This window comes from Schistocerca piceifrons, chromosome 5, assembly GCF_021461385.2.
Source record: "Schistocerca piceifrons isolate TAMUIC-IGC-003096 chromosome 5, iqSchPice1.1, whole genome shotgun sequence".
NCBI classification, from domain to species: Eukaryota; Metazoa; Arthropoda; class Insecta; order Orthoptera; family Acrididae; genus Schistocerca; species Schistocerca piceifrons.
This window is the reverse complement of record NC_060142.1, coordinates 80,246,462-80,255,027: the sequence shown is the minus strand read 5'-3', so window position 1 is coordinate 80,255,027 and position 8,566 is coordinate 80,246,462. Positions and strand designations below refer to the sequence as shown.

The window sequence follows — 8,566 nt, the reverse complement described above, 5'->3', positions numbered from 1 at the left end:
CTGTCTATTGCTAACACGAATAGATTTGATGGTTTTCCCACATGAGAGCAGGCGACATATAGTTATCCATAGGAGAAACACGTATTTTCCAAGTACAAACCTCAAATAGACATTGTTTGGCCTTTAGACTTTTTGATGGTCATCGCTAAACCGAAACGAATAGGAAATCGAAGTCTTCTAAATGGTGTTGGAGATTCTCACGGTATCATTGGAATACGATGGCAGCAGGACGATTTTTCCTTTAAACTTTCCCGTCAAAATGGTTGCTTCGGGAACATTTCTGGTGATCCTTTTGCTGACGAAACGTGTACTGTTACATAATCTAGGTGGGTTTAAATTACGGCGAAGAATAATCGGTGAACCAATCTTCAACCGACGATTGTGTGGTGGCATTCGTGGTATATCTAGAGAATTTAAAAATTAAATTGGAAAATTTACGGCTTCGTTTTCATCAACTATTGTGTCGATTGATTCAAAAATATCAAATCACTGGGCAGCAACTGTTCTATCTGGAAAATAAGCCGGCCGGGGTGGCCGAGCCGTTCTAGGCGCTACAGTCTGGAATGGAGCGACCGCTACGGTCGCAGGTTGGAATCCTGCCCCGGGCATGGATGTGTGTGATGTCCTTAGGTTAGTTAGGTTTAACTAGTTCTAATTTCTAGGGGACTGATGAGCTCAGAAGTTAAGTCCCATAGTGCTCTGAACTATTTGAACCATTTGGAAATTAACTTCGTCAACATCAACATTTATTGTTGCCAAAATAGCATGATTACTGTTCCAGTTATGGTCTAATAATTATTCAATATATCCGGGAAGACACTCTCAGTTAGTACACCTGTTATCTTAACAATAGTGCAGAAATTGTCTGGCAATCTGATGTATTGTGTATTTTGATGCAGTTCAATTTCACCGTTGCAGATATGTATATCTACATCCATACTCCGCAAGCCACCTGACGGTGTGTGGCGGAGGGTACCTTGAGTACCTCTATCGGTTCCCCCTTCTATTCCAGTCTCGTATTGTCCATGGAAAGAAAGATTGTCGGTGTGCCTCTGTGTGGGCTCTAATCTCTCCGATTTTATCCTCATGGTCTCTTCGCGAGATGTACGTAGGAGGGAGCAATATACTGCTTGATTCCTCAGTGAAGGTATGTTCTCGAAACTTCAACAAAAGCCCGTTCCGAGCTACTGAGCGTCTCTCCTGCAGAGTCTTCCACTGGAGTTTACCTATCATCTCCTTAACGCTTTCGCGATTACTAAATGATCCTGTAACGAAGCGCGCTGCTCTCCGTTGGATCTTCTCTATCTCTTCTATCAACCTATCTGGTACGGATCCCACATCGGTGAGCAGTATTCAAGCAGTGGGCGAACAAATGTACTGTAACCTACTTCCTTTGTTTTCGGACTGCATTTCCTTAGGATTCTTCCAATGAATCTGTCTGGCATCTGCTTTACCGACGATTAATTTTATATGGTCATTCCACTTTAAATCACTCCCAATGCCTACTCCCAGATAAGTTATGGAATTAATTGCTTCCAGCTGCTGATCTGCTATATTATAGCTAAATGACAAAGCATTTTTCGTTCTATGTATTCGCAGCACATTACACTTGTCTACATTGAGATTCAATTGCCATTCCCTGCACCATGCGGCAATTCGTTGCAGATCCTCCTGTATTTCAGTACAATTTTCCACTGTTACCTTTTGATATACGAGTACTACAGCATCATCCGCAAATAGCCTCAGTGAACTTCCGATGTTATCCTCAAGGTCATTTATATATATTGTAAATAGCAACGGTCCTACGACACTCCCCTGCGGCACACCTGAAAACACTCTTCGGAAGACTTCTCTCCAGTGAGAATGACTTGCAGTGTTCTGTTATATAGGAACTCTTCAATCCAATCACACAATTGGTCTGATAGTCCATATGCTCTTACTTTGTTCATTAAACGACTGTGGGGAACTGTATCAAACGCCTTGCGGAAGTCAAGAAACACGGCATCTACCTGGGAACCCGTGTCTATGGCCCTCTGAGTCTCGTGGACGAATAGCGCGAGCTGGGTTTCACACGATCGTCTTTTTCTAAACCCATGCTGATTCCTACAGAGTAGATTTATAGTCCCCAGAAAAGTCATTATATTCGAACATAATATGTCTTCCAAAATTCTACAACTGCTCGACGTTAGAGATATGAATCGTTCTGCACATCTCTTCGACGTCCCTTCTTGAAAACGGGGATGACCTGTGCCTTTTTCCAATCCTTTGGAACGCTACACTCTTCTAGAGACCTACGGTACACCGCTGCAAGAAGGAGGGCAAGTTCCTTCGCGTACTCTGTGTAAACTTGAACTGGTATCCCATCAGGTCCAGCTGCCTTTCCTCTTTTGAGCGATTTTAATTGTTTTTCTATCCCCCCGTCATCTATTTCGATATCTACCATTTTGTTATCTCTGCGACAGTCTAGAGAAGCAACTACAGTACAGGTTTCCTCTGTGAAACAGCTTTGGAAAAGACATTTAGTATTTCAGCCTTTAGTCTGTCATCCTCTGTTTCAGTAGCATTTTGGTCACAGAGTGTCCGGACATTTTGTTTTGATCCACCTACCGCTTTGACATAAGACCAAAATTTCTTTGGATTTTCTGCCAAGTCAGTACATAGAACTTTACTTTGATTTCGTTCAACGTCTCTCACATAGCCCTCCTCACACTACATTTCAGCAATTGCTTAGAAAATACTTGTGCCGATGGATCATTTTGTAATTTTACTCGCATGTTCAAATGGCTCTGAGAACTATGGAACTTACCATCTGAGGTCATCAGTCCCCTAAAACTTAGAATTACTTAAACCTAACTAATCTAAGACCATCACACACATCCATGCCCGAGGCAGAATTCGAACCTGCGACCGTAGCGGTCGCGCGGTTCCAGACTGAAGCGCCTAGAACCGCTCGGCCACAGCGGCCGGCACTCGCATGCTCATGGTTAGTCACTGACTCGATACTTCACCATAAAAACGATTGTTTTAAACATGCGTTAATCGCATCGGCCAAAGTAGAGCAAGAAATGACTGGTAATGTTTGCCGGAAGTCACCAGACAGTAATAAGACACTACCACCGAAAAGTCTATCGTTCTCTTTCAAATCTTGCATAGTTCTATGAAATGCTTTGAGTGAATGTTTATGAGCCATAGTACACTCATCTCAAATTATAATTGAACTCTCTTGCGACACAGCAGCCATTCTGCTCTTTTTTTCATGTTGGACATGGGGTTTGGTTTGTTATTAATGTCTAATGGCAACTTAAATGCTGAATGTGTCTTTCGCCCACCAGCTAACAAAGTGGCAGAAATACTTGACGATGCAATTGCCAATGCAATTTTCTGTTGCGACCGTATCTTCGGAAGGGTTAGTGATATTAAAAATGTCTTCCCGGTTCCTCCTAGTGCGCCCAAGGAAAAAAAACGCCTTTTTCAGAGTCAACGGTCAGCATAAATTGATTACAAATATTTTTTTATTCAGCTGTCAGTAACGGCTCATGTCAACGCTGCATCAGCACGTGTTAAATCCCAAAGATTGTCTTCTTCCAGTAATTGCAACTCGCGACATGCATCTTGATATGTACTGAACACACTACCATTAACTGTTCGCAAAAATTCGAAAGATGTTGGTCCGGGAATATGCACCAACAACAAACCCAAAAAAAAGCATTCACGTTGTTTTCGATGTACTGTATAAAGTCGTCCCAGTGTCTTGGCTTTAAATATGCTTCGGATCGATGGGTGTGGTTCTCCATGTTTACGTGGCTCCCATTCTATTCCTAATTTATTCCGGGAAAAATAACGTGGAGCATCGGCATATAATAATGTTTTTGCCAATATCTCCTCTCCTCCCGAACAGGCCACGAAGGCCCAACGGTACCGCCCGCCCGCCGTGTCACCCTCAGCCCATAGACGTCACTGGATGCGGATATGGAGAGGCATGTGGTCAGCACACCGCTCTCCCGGCCGTATGTCAGTTTCCGAGCCCGGAGCCACTGCTTCTCAATCAAGTAGCTCCCGAGTTTGCCTCACGAGGTTTGAGTGCACCCTGCTTGCCAACAGCGCTCGGCAGACCGGATGGTAACCCATCCAAGTGCTAGCCCAGCCCGACAGCGCTTAACTTCCGTGATCTGACAGGAACCGGTGTTACCACTGCGGCAAGGCCGTTGGCCTTTTTTTTGAAAATTTGCCGAACACACACAATGTGAAAAATTCAGTTAGTGTCGTTTTTGGTGGCTCAAGTGCTCCTTGAGAATATTTTCTTCGATAAAAGGTATGCGTTGACCGTTTTCGAGATGTACTGCAAGATGCTGGATAGAACGGTCTCTTTCGTGTATGGGAAAACTAAAAATACGAGCAATGGTGAGTATGGTACTACCCACTGATTGACAGTTTCAACTTGATTTGTAGAATTTGACATTCGCATTGTAAATGTGTGGCCACTGTTCTCAGCGTTTTGCGGGGATACAATGAATAAGCGTCGATATCCGTAATAGTATCATTTGTGTATCGTTTTGGGAAACGCTTCTTACATTTTCCATCTATAATGCACTGCTATGTCATGTTAAAAGCACTGCACGGTCCGTGGATGATGTAACAATATCAAGCAATTCTGGGTCAAATAATGGATCCAGAATTTCAGCAAAAATTATTTGATTAATTTCTTCTGGGCGGATTTTAACTTCAAGCCCAATCAAAATGTGAGAATGGGGCAAACCTCGCTCAATAGAATACAGCCAACAAACTGAATGTTTTAGGATTAAATCAGTTAATGATTTGCATTTTTGTTTGAACAGACGTGCAGTGATATCAGGACAATATGTTGATTGTTGGCCTGGTAATAACAAAGTTTGTATTCCATCACAATTCGGATTACATTTAAATGTAGTAAACAGGTCAGGACGACCGCAACGACGTACGTAAGTTATCGCATTTTATATTCCTGCATGTTCCGTGGACTGCCGATGTAGCTTGAAGGTAATATAAATGCAGTACCGATGCCATTGGTGTTTAAATTTTCGCCGGCCGTTGGTGGCCGAGCGGTTCTAGGCGCTACAGTCTGGAACCGCGCGACCGCTACTGTCGCAGGTTCGAATCCTGCCTCGGGCATGGATGTGTGTGAAGTCCTTAGGTTAGTTAGGTTTAAGTAGTTATATGTTCTAGGGGACTGATGACCTCAGAAGTTGAGTCCCATAGTGCTCAGAGCCATTTGAACCATTTTAAATTTTCATCGATGTTTCGATAAGAGCATCTCGTAAATGGATGTATTCCTCCGATCGTAATTTAGCCTTGTTGTATCTAATAAATTGTAAACATTCGCTTTAGATCTTAGCGTACATATCCACAACGTACTGATGGTACAGTTGACGATATCGAAGGATATAATTATATTAAGTCTAGTCATCAATCGGTGCGCGTAGTAGTTCATTGAACTAACTTTTTTATTAGTTTCATAATATAAAGAAATTAGTAATTAAATAGTTAGAAAAATTAAGAATAAGAAAGTAAAATGAATAAAATAAGGAATTAAATAGTTGAATATCAAACGTACCAGTAACTAACTGGATCACACTGTTTGATGTTGATGCGATATTCATCCTGCCCTTGCCAGAATATTGGAGGATACTGAAGTGTGTCATTCGAACGGTGTAGGTCTGAAATTGTACTAACAGTGCTGTCTCCACGTGTGATTCTGATCTCTGCTGTCATCTGGATCTCCAACCGTAATAACAGCAACTTCATCTACGATTGGTGCGTTGAGCCTGCCAGCGTGATCACCTGATGGTACTTTGTCTACTTTTATGACGATTTGGTAGTTGTCATTTCTTAATTGTGGAGACATTCTTTTAAACAACTGAATATTACAGTTTTCCAAAAAAATTTCTATCAATTCCACAATTGCTCTCTCTTCTGCTTGTTCGATGAAATTATACTTGCACCCAGTTGTCACGCGTTCCTCACAGCTGCCCGAAAAATAAATTTGGAGAAACTTCGGATCATCATTAGGCCTCGACATCAGTGACCCAATCTTATGATACACCTGGCTTTGGATTTTGAATTTAGTTTCAAAAGTATGTTCATCAGATGTGAAATCGCAGATTTTAGTTGCCCCAAAGGACGTCATTTGAAAACAAGAATTGAATTTGCGTGTCTTGCATAAAAACAATTTCGAATTGTCTGATTTGCCAGCAAGAAGTGATCGTAAATGTTCAGGCGGAGTAGGGAAAGGTGACAGTACAACTTTTCCTGATGCACAACATATGCAGATTGCTTCTGTGGTGTCACCGCCAGACACCACACTTGCTAGGTGGTAGCCTTTAAATCGGCCGCGGTCCGTTAGTATACGTCGGACCCGCGTGTCGCCACTATCAGTGATTGCAGACCGAGCGCCGCCACACGGCAGGTCTAGAGAGACGTCCTAACACTCGCCCCAGTTGTACAGCCGACTTTGCTAGCGATGGTTCACTGACAAATTACGCTCTCATTTGCCGAGACGACAGTTTAGCATAGCCTTCAGCTATGTCATTTGCTACGACCTAGCAAGGCGCCATATTCATTTACTATGTCTTCTGAACAGATAATATTGTGACTCATGTACCATCAAGAGCGACGTTCATCATTAATGGACTAAAGTTAAGTCCACTTTCTGAATTCTAATTCCTTGTCATGTTCCAGACCTCACGTAAGTATAGTTCTTCCCTCCTCACGCCAGCCTGCGTGAGTTAAAACGCGTGCCTTTTCGGCCTCCTCTAGTAACACGGTGTTGGCTCTTCTGCCAACACTACAGCTTCATTGCGAAATTTTAACGCTTGACAATATTGGTATTTTTGTCCACCGCACCAACTGCAATTTTAGGATGTGCAGAATAATCAATGTCTGTTGCATATTCGAACGCAAGGCGACGAATGATGCACGTGTTAATGCACGGCTGGTTTGCTGCCTCTCTTTCGCGTTCTCTGAATGAATGTAGCTTTGTGCCGTTCTCGCACCGTTTTTGTTCTCGATATATTTTGTCGTAGACATTTATCACGTTGTTATTGAGATTCTTGTCTACGAATTTCTGGTGTTCTGATTCGTTGAGCTGCATTCCTTGCCGCGATTTGGTCTTCGGATTCGTGAGCTCTCTCAACACGCTTGCGTCGTGCTTCTATGCTACATGCATTGCTAAGGTTAGAAATTTTCCGCGGAAGTATAGTGAAATTGAAAAATATGATAATATTTATTATTTTAATAAATAAATTACATCAAAATTAATGAGTTAATTAATAACAATTAACAGTTTAAAAATCAAAATAAAGTACGAATAATAAAACAGAAGGAGCAAGTAAGAATACTTACAGGTTTACGAGGCGGTATGAAGATCAACGGAAAAAATTATCTATAAAGTTTTTTGTTATTATTATTTTTCTGTTAAAAATGATAATATCTAATCAATACACAGCACAATTATAACACAATACGCAGTAAAATTATAAAAATGATACGCAAAAAATTAAAGTGTCGCAAACATAAACAAATATCACGTGGAATAGATTGCAGCATCTAGAAATCGAAACATGATACCATCTGCTGGATGTCCACCCAGCGCAGATATCAAAAGATTTTAGAGTGTTGTGTCGATGAATTAACTTACACTGTCATCTGTTAGAAATCATAGAACTTACAAATAAATACAAACTATAGTCATATACTAAACACTTAATTTGCAATAACAAATATTGAGGTCAATAATCGAGATAAAAGCTATTCTGTTTTTTTAAGTTGGACCAAATTACACATAGCTGCAAAATTTCATCAAGATCGGTTTAGTAGTATCGGACTTTATCCCGTTCATACATCGTGACAAGAGATTTTTTTATGTATATAGATATACAATGAAAGTATGTGTGATGTATGTGAGTGCGTGCGCCAAAACTTCGCAAGCGAATTTCGCAACCTCATCGGGTTATATGGTGTGGTAAGCATCTATCCCCCATCCATGATGAAGGTTTTATTTTGGAACTGCAGTGGTTAGTTATGAAGTTATGGGTATCAAAAGAGGCCATTGCACCAATTGACTTCTTAGGAGAAGTCGGTGAAGCAGCTGGGAATCTAGTGCGAAGTGATGAAGGCTGGCCAGAATCTTTCTGCTGGAATGTTATAAATGTTCCATAGTGTTATAGGATCTTCCAGCCGGATCAAGAATGTTCCACAATATTCTAGATTTTCCAGAGTGTTCGAGAATGTTCTAGAATATTCCAGGATGTTCAAGAATATTCCGTTATCCTGTTGTGGTGGGATTGCGTTCGAACTTAAAAGGGTATTCAGTATATAGACGTGCCCACGTGTATGTGTCAGTATGCATTTGGAAATGGGTGAGAACGGATCGAAGAAAAGTGAAAGTAAAAGCGAACTGCTTAAGATAGTGAACAGAATATGAAGTGAAATGTTATTGTGTTAAGTAATGTTAACATTTAACAGGATGCTGAAGCATAAGAGTGGGACCGATGACCTCGTAGTTTGGTCCCTTCCCCCCATCTTTTAAACC

The 8,566-nt window shown here is 41.3% G+C and overlaps 1 pseudogene; it reads right to left on the bottom strand.

Moving 5' to 3' along the window:
* Positions 1 to 4,092: 4,092 nt before the first annotated feature.
* LOC124799853 lies at positions 4,093 to 4,210 on the bottom strand (annotated as a pseudogene).
* Between the last annotated feature and the right edge of the window lie 4,356 nt (positions 4,211 to 8,566).